The sequence below is a fragment of the Coptis chinensis genome, chromosome 3 (genome assembly GCF_015680905.1).
Source record: "Coptis chinensis isolate HL-2020 chromosome 3, ASM1568090v1, whole genome shotgun sequence".
NCBI classification, from domain to species: Eukaryota; Viridiplantae; Streptophyta; class Magnoliopsida; order Ranunculales; family Ranunculaceae; genus Coptis; species Coptis chinensis.
Genome location: NC_141458.1, coordinates 12,224,423 through 12,240,586, shown reverse-complemented (window position 1 = coordinate 12,240,586; position 16,164 = coordinate 12,224,423). Strand labels below are relative to the sequence as shown.

Here is a 16,164-nt window from a genome sequence, read left to right as displayed (position 1 = left end):
CGTGTCCATCAAAGGGGAGATTGGATCCTTAGGCTGAGTCCAATGGCTCCTTATCCCTTTAAAAGTAGTGTTAAAGTCAATAAAGTAGAGCTAAAGTCAATAAAGTTGAGCTAAAGTCAACATATTTTTCTTTTCTATCTCTATTTTACTCTCTATATATAGAGAGTAAAATAGAGAGAGTAAAATAGAGATAGAGAGTAAAATCCTTTGTATATATACATAGAAAAATAATGATAGAATAAAATATGTTGACTTTAACTCTATTTTGTTGACTTTAGCTCTACTTTATTGACTTTAACACTACTTTTAAAGGGATAGGGAGCCATTGGACTCCGCCTTAGAAGCTCTAACCATTACATATCCAATAACTTGCATAATGATCCAGGTAGTATGGTATAGAATATATATACCTTTAAAGAATAACAAATTTCAATATCCCTACCATTTCAGAGTTACTAACGTAAACTTGTCATGTGGAATACGGTGGAAGCAAGGATATTACTAAATAGGCTGTGTAAGATGTCATTCGTGTGTGCGATTGCAGCCAGTACGTCTTATTAAATGTCAGGGTTCAGGACGCATCCAACAAGAGATGTAAATATGAATTTCTTTGGACCAACAGTGTTGAAAAGAGAGTAATTGCTGATAATAATTTTAACTCGATGTTTAAGGTTTATGAGGTTTCATCCCCTTCAGCTTTGGCATCATCTGACATTTGATCCTGCATTTTTAAAAATAAATTAGTCGGGTGAGATCATTGAAAAATAGTTAAGAAGTCCTCATTTTATTGACTAATGATGCACAATTGCACACAGAAGATGGAGATAAGTAGATCATTCAGAAGCGAGTCGAGCTACCACAGATTACAAAAATTTGCATACAAGTAGAAGAGCATATTACCTGCCCAGATGTTCTTAAACCTTTTGCAATGAGCCGAGCAAGACTATTCAGAGTACTCAGTTTGAAGTCGGGGCGACTTAAAAGAGCCTCTTCTGATGTTGAGTCAAAGATCAGAGTGCAAATGCTTGAAGCCATCATGATGAAAGATGGGTCCGTGATAAAGTCTGGATACATGTCGAGAAATCTCGATCAGGAAAAAGAAATAAAAAAACTTTCTCATCTTAGATCATAATTGGGGTTATACAAGCAATTGTTTACTTGCCTATTTGAAAGAAAAAAAAATGCAGACTAAGATGGCCTACATTACAAAGAGAAGGGGGAAGGGGTGTAGAACAACCTAGGAAAAGTAAAAGAACACAACCCATCACTCCATATATATAAGAACATAAGACGATCTATCTCACAGGTACAAAATAAAAAAAAAACACAATCGAAACTTCTTAAAGGCTAGAGTTTAGACACCCCAAAGCCAAAAAAGCCTTTTTTTAGAGAATTGAATCTGTTTTGTCAAAATACCAAATTCATCATGTTAAACCTTATTCATTGTAATTTAGATTATTTTATTTTTTTTCATAAGACTTTTTCTAGCATTTTGGAATATAGCCAGATCAGAGCCTCAGGTCCACAAATAAATAAGCTGAATCAACTAAAGCTTAGCCTGGAGGATCTAGTCCTTGGGTAGACTCTCTCAATCATGACCATTCTTACTAAGATTGATAGTACAAGCATGGTTTATAATAATCTTAAAGACAGAAAAAACGAAACACGAGCACTTTAGATATTGATGTGATTTATAAAAGACTAGCTTAAATATACTTACAGGTTCGAGTCCTTTGTTTGAGGCCAAGATCCTACATCCCTCAGTCTCCACTGTTATTTGGCACAAGAGTGGAAGCATAAAGCATACAGAGAAGAATGGGCTATTAACAAATCAAGCAATTTTCATATAGTATTTACACAGTAGAAGCACAATTATAACCAACCAACCAATTATGCTTAATGTAGAGAAAAAAAGAGTTTTTTTATGTTTTTCACATCCAGAGCGCGCCCGTACTCAGAAGGGGTGCGAATGGCTCATGGTCCAGTGTTTTACGCAACCAACCCGCTCGGAAGAAGCGCGCCCTTCGTGTCTTTTTTGTGGGGGCACATTCTGATAGCTGCGATTTTGGTTTTTTGGTATAAAAACAAAATCGATTTTTGAAAACCTAACTTTTCCAAAACCAAGAAAAGAGAGATTATAAGCAGAATTAAATTCTTTGTGAGTTGAGTATTCATTCTTTGTGAGTGAATTGAGAGACTTATAATTTGTTACTCCGGACATCTAGTAAAGCTTGGAACTCGCAGTGTGGAAGTAGGCAAATTGTCGAACCACGATATATCTCGTTTTGTGGTTTGTTCTTCTTTTATATTAATTTGTCTTACTTTATATACTTGTTATTTGATATTGGAAGTGTTGGGATATTGCTTGGAAGGTGTTGAAGTCTTGTCTATCGAGAAGGATCGATCCTTGTGTTGGATTGATCCGTTTGTTTCAATGGTAACGTTGTTTCCGCATCGTATATTCACAACAATTGGTATTGGTATCGAGCTTAGGTAACGACTAGGATTTTGAGTTTAGTGCTTTCGAAATTTGTGTAGACAAAGTGTTCGATTAAATTCGGAGGTGAAATTTTTTTGGGTTATTGTGTGTAACTTGAAAGATGGCTCCCAAGATGTCAAACGAAGGTTTGAAGTAGAAGTTTAATGGGAAGAATAACTTTGGGATTTGGCAAGTCAAGTAAAGGACATCCTCATCCAACAAGGTTTGCACAAGGCTTTAAAGGGGATTAAATCTAAAAAGTATGAGTAATGATGATTGGGAAGAGTTCGATCTTGAGGCTTGTTCATCAATCCGGTTATGTCTTGCTAATGAGGTCATGTATAGTGTGATGGGAAAAATACATTTGTCGGTATTTGGCTCAAACTAGAGTCTATGTATATGACCAAGAGCATGACAAACAAGATGTACCTTAAGAAGCGTCTTTATCGGTACATGATGGTCGATGGTTCAACGATGCAAAGACACGTTAGTGAGTTCCGTCGACGCGTTTAGCGGATTATTTGAATGTTGGTATGAAGATGGATGATGAGGATCAAGCGGCATGTTTAATATTCTCCTTGCGAGGAAAGCTATGAGCATCTAATGACTACATTCATGAACAGAGAAGTCGTCGATCTTGACAAAGTTGAGTGCACTTCTTTCTTATGAGTTGATGAAGAAGACATGTAGAGAATAACATTGATGCAGGTCGGGGGCTAGTGGCAAGAGAAAATTGGTATGAACGTAATTATTCAAGTAATGAGAATTCTAGGTCCAAGTCAAAGAAGCCTTTAAAACATGTGATGATGCTACAATTGCAATGAAAAGGGACATTACGCGAAGTAATTGTCCTCACCCAAGAAAGAGAACAAGAGAGATAGTCGGAAGAAAGGTAAGGCAAAAAATTGAGGCAAATTATGCTTGGGTGCTCGAAGAGGATGAGTTCGGTCTACGTGTGTCCACACAAAACTATATGACCGAAATGTGGATTCTTGATTACGGATGTTCTATCATATGTGCCCGAATAGAAAGTGGTTTACTTCTTATGAGAGCATTGATGGTGGTTCCGTTTTAATGGGTAATAACGTTGCTTGTAAGACGGTAGGAATTGGAACTATACGGGTCAAGATGTATGATGGTGTAGTGAGGACTTTAACCGATGTGAGACATGTTCCCGAAGCTAAAGAAAAGTCTTATTTCTCTTGGTACCTTGGACTCAAAGGCCACAAGTTTGTGGATGAAGGTGGAGTCCTACATATTGTTAATGGCTCTTTAGTTGTTATGAAGGGTCAAAAATATGGAACCTTGTATACTCTGATAGGTAGTACGGTGATAGGCGATGTAGCAGTGGGTGCATGTAGTAATGATTCTGAGTGCACTAAGATATGGCATATGCGTTTAGGGCATATGAGTGAAAAGGGTTTGTCTGAGTTGTGCAAGCGAGGGTTCTTGAAGAATTTGAAGAAGCCAAGTATGGGGTTCTGTGAGCATTGCGTCTATGGGAAGCAGTGTAGAGTCAAGTTCAAGTCAAGCAAGCACACGACAACAGGCATCCTTGACTATGTGCATACGGATGTTTGGGGACCCTCCAGGGTGGCTTCCAAGGGAGGCAACCGCTATTATGTCTCATTCATTGATGATCATACTCGCTATATGTGGGTGTATATGATGAAATCGAAAGATGAAGTGTTTGAGACATTTAAGAAGTGGAAGGCAAGGGTTGAGAATCGCACAGATAGGAAGGTAAAGACATTACGGTCTGACAATGGTACTGAGTATACCTATGGACCTTTCCAAGAGTTTTGTGCGCAACAGGGAATTGCCAGACACTGGACAGTCAGGGGCACGCCACAACAGAATGGAATGGCAGAGAGGATGAATAGAACTTTGCTTGAAAGAGCAAGATGTTTATTGTCTAATGCCAGTATAGGCAAAGAGTATTGGGCAGATGCAGTGTCCATGGCGTGTTACTTGTATAATAGGTCACCAGTACCGGCTATAGATTGCGGAGGACACCTTATGAGGTGTGGTCGTAAACCGTGATTATAGTATTTTGCGAGTGTTTGGATCGACGACTTACTACCATGTGAGGGGAAAGACTAGATCCCCAGAGCTAAGAAGGCCATATTCTTAGGCTTCCGCAAATGGGGTAAAGGGATATAGATTGTGGTGTCTAGAATACCACAAGTTCCCCGGTCGCCAGAGATGTTACCTTTGATGAGACTTCCGTGTTATCTTTTGAAGAAGTCGGAAGTAGTCGGGCGTAATGGTGAAGTCTATATAAGTTCAAGCGCCACCGAGCTTGGAGTTGTGCGATCTGGCCGCCAGATGACTGGTTAGATCATGATGAGGTACCAAATCATGGAACCACCACAAAGAAGGGAAGAAGAGCAAGAGCATCCGCGAACTTGTAGTGGTGACCCCAGGCCACGAGAGACAAGTTAAAAAGTGCACAAGTATGGGCACGGAAGCCGGTGAAACACTATGGTCGTGGATTTAGTGGCATATGCACCGAATATCGAAGATGATGAGAGCGGATAGCTTCAAAGGAAGTCGTTAGAGATGCTCATTCAGAGATTGGTTGGTAGCTATGCAAGCGAGATAGAATCTCTTGATAAAAATCACACATGAGACCTAGTTTTATTGCCAAATGGCAAAAGGACTATCGGCGATAAATGGGTGTTGAAGAAAGAGGTTCTTCCCCGAGTCCGACAAAGATCTTGGGTACAAGGCAAGAGTGGTAGCAAATGGTTTTTCACGGAAGGAAAAGAGTCGACTACAATGAGGTATTTTCCCGGTGGTCAAACATACGTCCATTCGTGTGTTATTGAGTTTAGTTGCTCACTTCAACTTGGAGTTAGAGCAACTTGATGAAAACCTTTCTTGCATGGGGACTTGGAAGAAGAGATCTATATGAGACAACTGAAGGGTTTGTCGTTCTCGAGAAAGAAGATTATGTATGCAAATTGAATCGGTCCTTTGTGACGAAGTTAAAGCAATCACCCGTGCAATGGTACAATGCTTTTGACACGTTCATGATGCAACATAAGTACACCGGAAGTAAGTATGAGCCGCGTGTGTCTACTTTAGAAGGCCGTGGTAATGACTTCATCTATCTCCTGCTTTATGTGGATGACATGCTTATTGCTTCCAAAAGCATGGTGGAGATAGACAAGTTGAAATCTCAACTTAGCTCGAAGTTTGAGATGAAGGACTTAGGTGGAGCCAAGAAGATCTTCGGGCATGGAGATTGACGGAGATAGGAAGAAGTGACGGATAGTTGTATCTCGGAAGAAATACATTGAGAAAGTAATTTCGACTTGGTATGGAGAATGCAAAGTCGGTTTTACACCTTTAGTGGGCATTTTAGGCTTTCAGCTAAGTTCTCTCCTAGTTCGATTGGAGGAACAAAAGCATATGGCAAATGTTCCTTATGCAAGTGTCGTGGGCAGTTTGATGTATGCTATGGTGTGCACACGCCCAGACATTTCACAGGCAGTTAGTGTTGTCATCAGGTATATGGCAAATCCTGGGAAGCAGCATTGGGAGGCAGTGAAATGGGTACTAAGGTACTTGAAGGGTACCTTGGATGTGGGATTAGCTTATGGTGGAGGCACTTGTTATGTCAGTGGGTTTGTAGATTCTGATTATGCGGGTGGTCTAGATAGGCGACGATCGACTCATCGGTTATGTGTTTATGATGCATGGTGCACCGGTTAGTTGGAGGTCTATGCTACAGCTTCTGATTGCTCTATCTACTACCGAGGCGAGTATGGCGATGGCGGCGTAGGCAAATGAAAAGAGGCACTATGGCTTTGAGGTCTTCTAGATGATTTGGGTATTGAGCAGAATAGTGTTGCTGTGTATTGTGATAGTCAGAGTGCTATTCATTTGGCGAAGAACCAAGTTCATCATGGTCGGACCAAGCATATTGATGTCCGTTATCACTTTATACGGGATGTCGTTGAGGATGGTGATGTAGCACTGAGAAAAAGTAGACACCCATGACAACCCTGGCCGATATCGACGAAAGTTGTCACCGAGGAGTTAAGTTCCAACACCGTTTGGACTTGCTCCAAATCCTACATGTTTGAAAGAGCCTGTGTGGGCATAGCCGCCGAGGCGATTGACTCTGAGTCTTCCTTCGGAGGTGTTTTCTTTGGATGTGATCTTCTTTGGATGTGTTCGGCTTGGTTTTATGGGTTAAAACCTCACCGAGGTGGAGAATGTAGAGAAAAAAGAGTTTTTTTCTCGTTTTTCACATCCCGGCGCCCAGCTCATGGTCGATGTTTTTTACGCGACGCGCTCATCCCGCTCACCACCCGCTCCAAGGGCGCCAAGGCCATGTCTTTTTTTTTTTTTTGGCTTTTACATGATAATCGCGATTTTGGTTTTGGTATAAAAACAAAATCGTTTTTGAAAACCTAACTTTTTCCAAAACCAAGAAAAAAGAGATTATTATAAAAGAGCAATTCTTTGTGAGTTGAGTATTCATTCTTTGTGAGTGAATTGAGAGACTTTGTAACTTCTTTCAGGACATCTAGTAAAGCTTGGAACTTCGCGATTGTGGAAGTAGGCAAATTGCGAACCGATATATATCTCGTCTTGTGGTTTTTGTTCTCTTTTATATTAATTTGTCTTATTTTATATACTTGTTATTTGATATTGAGAAGTGTTGGGATATTGCTTGGAGGGTGTTGAAGTCTTGTCTATCGAGAAGGATCGATCCTTGTGTTGGATTGATCCGTTTGTTGTGGATAACGTTGTTTCCGCAGTCATATATTCACAACACTTAATGAGGTAGTAAATAAACCATGATTCATCTTCACCCTCAACTGAAAGAATGTACTCGAGAAGTTCCTGAACCTTTTCCTTGCACACGAATGGAGACTCGGCCAAGTAGCTAGCTTCAGAAAATATGCTTGTGAGAGTAATTTTAGGATTGACGCAAATTACTGCCTTTGCATTATTGAGGTATGTGAAACAGCCTAGTTTTAAAGATAAACAAGATAATTAACATTACTTCAAAACGACTATAGAAAATGGACTATATAATGTTGATGTCGGGGACAACCAAGATTTAAGTTGACAAGCTCATTTTGACATACCTCAGAATTCTATGGTTGTAGCTGTGTCTTAAACCATCTGGGATCTGATGGTGGAGCCCTTCAAGAAATGTATCTAGTGAAAAGACAAAATCTTAAGGATACGTAAGAAAATAAATTTGATGAGGTCTACATTCTTTAGATTAAAATGGGTCTCGACTTTCGCTCCAAATGACTGGAGACTATGGTTCACCGCATTGAGTCCCTTTCATGAATGTTCCTTCGGGTCATGGTGATGATTAACATAGATTCATAAAAACTATGATAAACTGTGAAACACTCTGGTTTTTGCAGATATCAAATAAATTATAAACACAAAAAATTGGCAGTTTAAGAATAAGGAACTTCCACATAAATTTTGAAATGTTTAGAGAGACTTTCTATGTTCCAACAGATCATCTATAGTATTCTATTCTTATGGCAAATATATTAAGTTCAATAAGAAGTGGCTTGGCAAAGTATGTCGGTTACTCTTGAATTTCTGATGAAATATCAGGATTTGACTGTTACTAGAAATGTGAGAACACTAGTTCTTAATATAATTCTTTCTTTCTTCTAACAACTAGTCTTCACATTACATCTAAATCTGTACTGTTTATATATTCAATAACCGAAAATCCTGCTAAAACTTGAAAGATTGTGCAACAAATGTGCACGACTGATTAGCAGAATGCAGTGCATTATCAAGGTTTTGAGTTTCCAATTGTACTTAATATCATTCTTAAATCATTACTGAAGAAGAATATAAATAGAAAGTAGTAGAAGAGATTGCACATGTGCAGACCTTCCAACAACCCATAGTCCCATACTGAAGCAAGAAGATCAGCTCCTTTTCTTTGTCTATCTTCCTAGAAAATAATTACTGTAATTTCAGAAGTAAGAACTTGCATATTTTGAATCAAACTTTGTTAAGAAATTTACCTTCGCATCTTGCAAGAACTCCAAAACCAGACCAATAGTCTCATTTAACCCCTTTATCACCTTCATTATAGTGTTTTCATCAATATAGTTCCATGTATGCTTTTCCACGAATAATTCATATACAGAACCGGAAAACAGAACATGCATATGCTTGAGATTGGTTCTTTTACGCACAGCCTTTTACAACAGCAGGTTGGTCTTATACAATTAAATACAAAAAGAAAGACTGAATAGTGGGATACATTTACGAAAGGATTCTCCTATAGGGACAGGGTCACCACCAGGAAAACTTAATCTAATGTTTAGAATCTGAAGTTGGATGACAGATTCCAGTTTTAAATGAAGTTACCTAGTAGTATTTTGCCAGATTTAGTAAAACTTTTCGGGCTGCAAGCTGGGGCAAGAATACTAATCAACTGTGTTCAACAATTACTGTATAATTAACTGTTAAGGAGTTCTTACATAGCTAACTGAGTTTAAATAAATATAATGTTTGGCTAAAAATATATTATACATACCAAATGAGTCTACTAAGAAAAGGACATGCTAATGAGACCACACAACGGCCATTTTAACTCGCATACTGTCAACAACAATCACTTGTCTCAGTGTAAGATAGAATAATAATCTTCACTTGGTAATTAAATATAGTAAAAAGGACTGGGATGCCAGATGACTCACCATTTAAAATAAGACTAATAGCTGTTATATAAAGCCATAGTCAAATATTCATAAAACAGCCATATATATATTTTCGAACTAATAGCCCACTTGGTTATGATATTAACTAGACTACTGAGAAATTCAGAATACAGCGGATGGTGCAACAACACCATGACTGGGGATCTGAGAAACTGCATACTAGGCTCAAAAGGTTTAAAACTCACACAATGACAAAATAACAAATACCTCGATCAATACATGCATGACTTAACAGAGTAATTACCACAATAAAGAGAAATCAACAAACATTTTTATCTTGACTCTATCAGCTATTAGCTCTTTTTTAAGCTTTTCCGACATACCAGATTTAAGGTTCACTATCACTTGAAGTCTTGAACCAACCACGTTTGCGCAGACGATGGTTTTATCAAATAGATTGCCAAAGAGTACAACAAGTACTTAGTGATGTGGTCAATTCCAACATAACACAACTACTCTGAAAAATTCAAAAACGTTTATTAAGAGGCAAACCTAGTGATTGCCACTCCCTACAATGAACTGCACAAGTAATCTCTCTCTCTCTCTTATTCCTAAGTTCCGTCCCTCTTTCTATTATTTTATTTTCTTCTCCCCACCACCTTTCTCTCTTTACTTGAGTCAATGAAACTATGAAAGCCAAAATAATGAATAGTCGTGACAACAGACTTTTCTGATTCCAAACTTAAAACTTCACGATTACATTTTCTCGAAAACATCAATACTGTCAGAAAGAGCATTTGCGCCTTCCTATTTAAACACTGCCAACTTAGAAGGAACACCAACGTATACAAAGTTACAAACATACACACATACAAACACACAAGCTCACTCCTAACACAAACAATCACACTACAGTACGTGTTCGAGTGCCAAACAATGGAAACCGGAGTTGCAGGAGAGCTACTTTAATGTGTCTACAGTGCAAGCATATCGATATTTGATATGGAGATGGAACGAAGAGTTTACGTCAAACTCGTTAAATGCCCCATTCCCAACCCCTCAGCCAAGCTGCATCAGCCACATTATTTGGTTCAGCTGGTACAAGAGAAAAGATCAAAATTCAAGATGAGTTTAACTCAGTTTCAGCTCAGCTGAGTGACTCATTAGTCAAGTTTCACCCAGGCCCGAATTAGCGAGCAATAAACTCAGTCAAGTCGTTACCTAACATTCACTGCAGTAGTATTGTTCTTGTCAAATGGAAGATCAGTATTATATTACTAAACTGGTCATAGGTAAAATGCATTATACTAAATCCAACTTAAAATTATGGTATATATGGGAGCAAAATCACAGAACCACAGAATAAGGGAGTTTTATAGAAATCAGCCCATGGAAAGAAATCCAGAAAATGTTCACAGGCAAGATCAAGAGGAAAAGACAATAGATAGTCAATGGTAAGAAAAAGTATATTTTATCGTGCTGATGATTTCAAGGTAGGCTTCTGCTTCTTAGCATGGCGTAAGCAATCTTGGCTAGAGTGTTGTTCTATTCGTTCATGAAAGATAAAATCTGTTCTTTCTCGTTGATATTCATGCTGAACTTCTTCATGGATGATGTATTCAACCAAGCGCTTAGCCACGCACTCTTTACCAATTACCAAACTATACAAACGTTTTGTCTTCTAAATGTCTTGTACTTCTTAGTTAAATCCGAGCCTAGTGTAGATACACTATGTCCTTAAGACAGATTTTCCCCCACGGTGCTTGAAGGTTGATGGGAAACTATCTCCCAAGATAACGATTTCCTTCTATAGAAAACTAGCACTTCAATTATGGACTTCGGTGAACACAACACATAGTATTTGACTAAGAACGAGGAGAAGAGAAAGATCGAGAACTCGTGATGATGGGTGTCTTTTCTCTCCAAATTCATCCACTATTTATAGGTGAGTGGTGCCTTTTGAGAAACAACACGGTGACTCTTTGGGAAAAAGTAAGCAACTCTTTGAAAAGTCACATGTTTGAAAAAGGACACACCATTTTCGGCATATAGATTTGTTTTGAACCGGTGCCTATTTGAAAGGTTGCACCTTTTCGGCATGATGCGATTTGTTTCAAACCGGTGCACATTCGAAAGGTCGCGACCTTTTCGGCATAATGCACTATTTCAAACAAATGCATCATTTTGAAAAGGTTTTTCTCACATTACGTCTTGTTTGAAAAACCCATTTCATCTTAAGTGGGGTAACTTGGGAGACAAACTACTCATTCATATTTAAATGGATTTGAGCAAATCATTTTTCTAACAATCCCCCACATGAATGAAAATTTGGCTTCTTCTATCATAAACATCGGATTTACGTTTTTACAAATGAAAAGATACCGCGATCGAGGTCAAGTAGCATGGGAGGCCTTGAACTTGCCTTAGTGAAAGACGATCGGATTTAATTGGACGATCGGTAGACTTTAATTAATGTCCTTGAACTGTCGTTACCGTTTGTATAAACCTAGACAATCATCTTCACGCAGCATCGCCTCGAATCTTGTTGGTTCTCACGTTTGTGTTCATTTTGGCCTTGAACACTTCTTGGTTTCGAGATAGTGCTTTTGAGACATTTTGTCTTTAAAATTCTCATAGAAGCGGCCCCCCACTTCGCACTAACATAGGTGATTTCTATAAAGAGTATCCCGCAATACTCCAGCTTGGATAACATAACTTTCCAAGATATAGTAAATCATTAAAAGCTGACTTATCCCGTTCTCATGGCGGATATGCTTTGTCTTATATAGGAATGGGTTAGAGTATAATATGTTAGAAAAATGATTTGCTCAAATCCATTTAAATATGAATGAGTAGTTTGTCTCCCAAGTTACCCCACTTAAGATGAAATGGGTTTTTCTTGAAACAATGCGTAATGTGAGAAAAACCTTTTCAAAATGATGCATTTGTTTGAAACAATTGCATTATGCGAAAAAGTGCGCGACCTTCGAAATGTATTACTTTGGTTTGAAACAAAGGCATCATGCCGAAAAAGTGCAACCTTTCGAAATAGGCAACCGGTTTGAAACAAAGGCTATATGCCGAAATGGTGTGTCCTTTCAAACATGTGACTTTTTCAAAGAGTTGCTTACTTTTTCCCAAGAGTCACCGTGTGTTGTTTTTGAAAAAGGCACCACTCACCTATAAATAGTGGATGAATTTGGAGAGAAAAAGACACCAGATCACACAGAGTTCTGATCTTTCTCTTCTCCCTCTGTTCTTAGCCAAATACTATGTTGTGTTCGCTGAGTCTATAGAATTGAAGTGCTAGTTTTCTATAGAAGGAAATCCGTTCTATCTTGGGAGATAGTTTCCATCAACCTTCAAGCACCGTGAGGGGAAAATCTGTCTTAAGGACATAGTGTATCTACACTAGGCTCTCGGATTTAATTAAGAAGTACAAGATACTTACAAGACAAAAAGGTTTGTATAGTTTGGTAATTGGGTAAAGAAATACAATTAAGTTGTATATTCCTAACAACTTAAGGCAGATTTTTTTTTTTTCTTCTTCTTTACCGAACAGAATTTGTTTTTGTTTTCTTTTCTTTTTTGGTTTAAGGAAATAACGAAGGTGTGTTTCTATTTTAGAATAGAAATGACAACACCACCAGGTTCTCCTATTCATGTTGTTCCTATTTCATTTGCTAGACCTACTAGTTCGTTGAATGGTATGAACATTTGGTCCCGATGGCGACCTTATGTTCGTAGAAGTGGAACTCAATAACAACGGGTGTATACAGCAATGGTAGAATCTTGGTTCAACTCATAACGTTAATCTCTCGAAAGTATATACGAGGCTATTGGATTGAAACTAGCAGAATGTACAGGCTCTATGAGAGGCTTTGAACCAAGAAGCCGAACCGGTGAAAGGACTTCGCTTTGGAAGTTGACATTAAGATGCACAACTGGCGAGGAAAGGTGGACCTAATGGTAGCTCGCTTAGACCATTTTCAAGTCATTCTTGGAATGGACTTCTTGAAAGCAAACAAGGTGGTGGTAATGCCACACTTGGGGGGAATATGATCCAAGATTCCGAGAATCCTTGCTTCATTCCAGATGTTAGGAATGGAGGGTGCTAAAAAGGTTCTAAAAATATTGTATTATTTGTAAGATATATGTGTTTTACTATTGCGCCACAGAGTGTCAATAAAGAAGATTTCTTAAGATATTATTTTATAAACATACTTGTCAGCAAAATTGAGGTCTTAGAAGTGTTTTCGACACTATATGAATGATATGTGACATTCTTTAAGAAGAAGCCTCACTTGAAAAACATATATCTACATGGTTTTCCAATTTATTGACTTTGTCATGAGAAATTGGAAAAATGTGGGAGATTATGTATCTTCTTGAATTAATTAATTCAAAATTGGAAATTTGTTGAAGCATTACTCAAAAGACATCAAATGTGGTGTTTTACTCTAGGAGAGATGCATAAATTTCTTGGAAATCCTCAAAGCAAACGTGCATAGTAAGGTCCACTATGGAATCATAATTCATAGCGTTGGACAAAGCTGGAGAAGAAGCTGAATGACTTCGAAATTTCTTAGAGGATATTTCAAACAGGGCTAAACCTGTGCCAGTAGTGTGTATACAACTTTGTGGATGCCTAATCTGCTATTGGTAGAGCAGTAGTAGAATGTATAACGGAAGTCTCGACATATACGTCGTAGACATAATACCGTTAGACAATTGCTCTCAAATGGAGTTATCTCAATCGACTATGTAAGGTCAAAAGATAACATTGCGGATCCGCCTACAAAAGGTTTAACAAGAGAGCAAGTAGAAAGATTATCAAGGGGAATGGGCTTAAAGCTTTTGAGATAATCAACCAAGAGTCATCATAATGGAAAAACCAACCTAGTTATTTGGAGATCCCAAGATCTAGGTTCAATGGGCCAACTGAATTATGTTTGTGACTTCGGTTAAGCGGGGTGTAATAATATACTCTAACCCATTCCTATATAAGGATAAAGGCATATCTGCCGCGAGAACCAGGATAAGTCAAGCTTTTAATGATTTACTATATCTTGGAAAGTTATGTTATCCAAGTGGAGTATTGTAGGATACTCGATACAAACTTAAGTCTAGATACACTATGTCCTTAAGACAGATTTTCCCCCTCACGGTGCTTGAAGGTTGATGGGAAACTATCTCCCAAGATAGAACGGATTTCCTTCTATAGAAAGCTAGCACTTCAATTCTATAGACTCGGTGAACACAACATAGTATTTGACTAAGAGCGAGGGAGAAGAGAAAGATCGAAACTCAGGTGATGACGGTATCCCTTTCTCTCCAAATTCATCCACTATTTTATAGGTGAGTGGTGCCTTTTCAAAACAACACGCTGACTCTTGGGAAAAAGTAAGCAACTCTTTGAAAAGTCACATGTTTGAGAAAGGACACACCATTTCGCATATATAGCACTTGTTTGAACCGGTGCCTATTTCGAAAGGTTGCACCAGCACCGGCATGATGCCTTTGTTTCAAACCCGGTGCACATTTAGAAAAAAGGTCGCACCTTTTTCCGCATAATGCAATCTTTGTTTCAAACAAATGCATCATTTTGAAAAGGTTTTTCTCACATTACGTCTTCGTTTCAAGAAAAAACCCGTTTTCATCTTAAGTGGGGTAACTTGGGGAGACAAACTACTCATTCATATTTAAATGGATTTGAGCAAATCATTTTTCTAACAGTTTCTTCCCAAGCAAAACTTCTATTTTATTAACTTCTATTTTTATTAACTCATTCAAATAACTCTTTTTAATATCTAAATAATTGCATTACACTTACCGATATCATTTCTTTGTATAAGGGTAGGACCGCGTCCCTGCACAAAATATTATTAAGTCCTACCCTCCTGCAAAAGAAAGTTAGAACTTGTATATAACCTATGTAGATATCCTATATGTATTCAAAAGTAAGCCCAAACACACTCTCATAATCAAATCAATTTCTCTTATCAATTAATCAATTACTTTTCTTATACACCCACCCTTTAGTACCTACTCCACGATTTGCACTCCACACATTTGCCAAATCACACATTCTGTGTGCCTCTCTCTCCCAACGAATACCACAATATCATAGCCATCTCTCGGGGCTTTCATACACATATTTCGCGACCTCTTTGGGCACAAAACTCAGTCATTCATGGCACATTCAATGAATACCTTAGGTCATTCCCCGCCACATTCAAGGAATACCTATCATATCACTAACGGGCCATTCATGGCACATTCAATGAATGCCCCTGGTCATTCCCGCCACATTCAAGGAATACCCAATTCTACATTCCCGCATACACTCAAGGAATACAACTAACTCCGCAAAAGGCTAATACCTTAGTTCCTCTTTAGGGTGGTCCACCTAATCACGGTCATTCATGGCACATTCAATGAATAATTTTATATAACACTAACGGGCCATTTATGGCACATTCAATAAATGCCCACTTCTAACATATGACTTCATGGGTCATAAATTCAATTCTAAAACTTGAGGCGTTGGGGAATTCTAAAAGGGTGCGGTAAGTTTTGTTTACGCATTATTGTACTTTATTGCATAGATTATTTCAGAGAACGTAGGAATATCTTAATTCAATTATTTTTTGTTTACACGTTATTAATTTCATGAATGTATAAGTGTCATAACGTTGTGTATCGCAAAAGACTGAAAAATCACAAAGTAGTAAATACACGTACACAAGTATATTTATAAAGGTCCTAGCCTAAGGTCAAACACGTTAATAGTCCTAGACTTATCCTATTAGACCGAATCATAATTTTAGAAAAAAGTCAAATTTTTGGGTCAACTGGTCAAAGTCAACCCTGGTCAAAGTCAAAGTCCACTCTGGTCAACAGTCAAAATCAGAGTCCACTCTGGTCAACAGTCAAAGTCAGAGTCCACAAACTCTTCTAACCCAAAGGCCCAAAGTCTAAGGCCCAAAAATAAAAATCCAAAAGTAAAAAGATATT

The 16,164-nt window shown here is 38.1% G+C and overlaps 1 long non-coding RNA gene across 1 annotated transcript; it reads right to left on the bottom strand.

Annotated features, from left to right (window-relative positions):
- Positions 1–588: 588 nt before the first annotated feature.
- Positions 589–8,388, bottom strand: LOC147507973 (uncharacterized). Its single transcript, XR_015217846.1, has 5 exons — positions 7,588–8,388; positions 7,293–7,382; positions 1,721–1,820; positions 901–1,064; positions 589–721 (listed from the first exon to the last, which is right to left on the bottom strand). It is a non-coding gene; the product is annotated as an uncharacterized LOC147507973 (long non-coding RNA).
- Positions 8,389–16,164: the final 7,776 nt, after the last annotated feature.